The 2563-nt window shown below is 32.3% G+C and overlaps 1 long non-coding RNA gene across 1 annotated transcript in view; it reads left to right on the forward strand.

Moving 5' to 3' along the window:
- The first annotated feature begins 636 nt into the window (after positions 1–636).
- The window catches only part of LOC108371290 (uncharacterized), a 17109-nt gene continuing 15182 nt past the window's right edge, over positions 637–2563 (forward strand). Inside the window, exon 1 of the long non-coding RNA XR_001848734.1 lies at positions 637–669. This is a non-coding gene — a long non-coding RNA (uncharacterized LOC108371290). The remainder of the gene's footprint in view (positions 670–2563) is intronic.

Raw genomic sequence — 2563 nt, forward strand, 5'->3', positions numbered from 1 at the left:
TAATAAAGACCGCCATATTAATGTTTTTTTATACATATCGTCGTATAAAGTACAAAACCGCGTATCGTCGTTCTGCAAAACCTCGTAACTGACATTTGTGCCAAAACAGATATTTGCTTCTGGCATCAAGCTCTTATCCATTTATACTAAAATATCGATTCATAGACATATTTAAGAAGAGATAATAGGGGTTAAAAGAGACAACCGTTTTGATATAGGACTAGCTTTACACTCACTTACAAAATCTTGGCAACCTCACATAACGAGATTAAGAATTTTCTTGGTACGCGGTTTTGTACTTGAAATGACGATATGTACAAAAGATTCCTGATTTTTTGTTTCTTGGTAAAAAAAGAAGAAAAATACAAATTTAACTGGGAAAATATTGAAAAATAACAGTTTCTGTGTACTTTTTTATTTGGGGTCAAATGGAAATGCGCAAGGATTTTTTGTATGAAAAATGAACAGGCAAGAGTGTACATGGCGTATGAGTAACATTCTTTCTTGGTAAATTGTTCATACAAAAAATCCTAGTGCAATTTTTTTTTTCTAACAGAACAGGTTTTAATGCAAATTAAAAAAAAAAAATTAACACAGAATCTATTATTTTTTAAATTTTTCCCCTATTTTAAAGTTTGAAATGAAAAATTAACTCGATTTTCGGAATCAGTAGACGATTCTATGTAGGAATTGGATAGGGGCATCCGTGGAACAAAAAAACACAGGTGTAGTATAAGCCCACCGTCAAACTTTAGCCGCCAGCATCAATAATTTTCGGCTTAATTCTGCATTTCATTTAAGAGGCAACAGTAGAAGAGATAGCAAACTTCCTTTCATGGGTGAGTCAGTGGAAATTGTAAGAAATATGTATAAACATAGCACAAGCTTTTTGCTTAAAACTTTTCTAGAATGAAGGTACAAGTGCAGCCCATTAAAAGCCTATCTCAAGGATTTAAATTCAATCAGAAATTTGTATTCCATGAAACGGGTTGCGTAGCTTTTCACCGTGTATAGATATGTATGTATTCTAAATTTTCATTTAGCCATTTTCTAGGCGTCGCACTGTGGTAAATCATCGACTGATGTTGCTCAAAAAAAAACTGTGAGGATAAATTTTTAACCGAGTTTAATTATTTACTTTTAAAGTACTTGGAGCGGATTTTATAAAAGATTGTCTAGGCCCGAATTAATCATAAATTCATAAATCATAAATTTATTTATTTATTCATTTAGTAATCTAGAAATACAAAGTTTCCTACAGACTACATAGAACTAACTATATTTGCAACAATTATTTATATGTACGTAATACGCAGTTGTTTAAAAAATTTAATGAGCGATAATTTGAAATTATAGAACTCGAAACCTATTTAAACTCTTTCAATGATCTAAGCGTAGGAATTAGAGAAAGAGTTTTAATCAGCATTTGGTGAAAGTTTAAAAATTAAAAAAAGTAATATATTTATTGGTGACAAATTTATGATCTTGAAGGTGGTAAAAATGTTTTTAATTCGCAATGGCTGATCGAGTATGGCAGTTCCAATAAGGCGGCTGCTATCCAAAACTACATTTAAAATCTCAACCATCCATCTTTAATTTTTTCACCAAGTCAAAAATTTCACCAATTGCTGATAAAAACTCCTTCTTTAATTTGGGCCGAGACAATCCTTTGTAAAATCCGTTCAAAGTATTTTAAAAATAAATAATGGAATTCGGCAAAAATTTTCTCTCTCTGCAATTTTTGAACAAAGTTAGTCGATAATTTTCCACTGTGAGTCGGTGCCAACAGTTATTTGTCTGTTTAAAGCTCAATATGTGGTTTCGCCTGCTGTGCTTGCGGTTTTTTCGGACTGCTGCACTTCAATGCATGCAGCGTAAATATGTAAATAAAAGTGCATATATCTACTGGTTTATTTTGGGAGCATAATTGCTAATGTGACTTCATGTGTGAATGCAATTTTTATTATGCGAACGTAAGTACATTCACGTATGTATGCATACTTTGTATGGATGTGTGTATGAATACAAATACCTAATACTGCCGCATTTTCAAAAACACATACATACATACATTTACTGATTTGCCTAAAAGCATTTAAAATATATAAACATGTGTTGTATGCTTGTCATATGTGCAATTTTTTTACTGCACTCAAGCTGTCAAACATTTTCTCAGCAGTCTGCTGAACAATTCAAATATTCACACAGTATTAGCAAAGTTTGGGAATTTTCGATGTTTTCTTAATGGCACCAACCATGGCATGGGTGGTTGTGTGTTTTTTGGATAAAATTGCACCGATGGCTCAAAGAATCGGCTTCAGCTTGTGCAAACATACCAACATGTCTGTAAAATGTGTTTTGTGGTATGCGTAATGAATTTTGACATATTTTACTAGCAAATATTTTGCAATATCTGACTCATTTTAAACATAAATGTGTAAATATGTATGCATGTGTGTATGCAGCTGAAAAGAGAGTTCTAAATGCCTTCTAAGTACAACAGCCGGTGCGCCTAAAAGCCCCTTGTGATTGATAAATTCATGTTTGTATTGAATGTGTTTCC

Source organism: Rhagoletis zephyria, unplaced genomic scaffold, assembly GCF_001687245.7.
Source record: "Rhagoletis zephyria isolate East Lansing unplaced genomic scaffold, Rhagoletis_zephyria_1.1 Rzeph_scaffold_04862, whole genome shotgun sequence".
In the NCBI taxonomy this organism is placed as follows: domain Eukaryota; kingdom Metazoa; phylum Arthropoda; class Insecta; order Diptera; family Tephritidae; genus Rhagoletis; species Rhagoletis zephyria.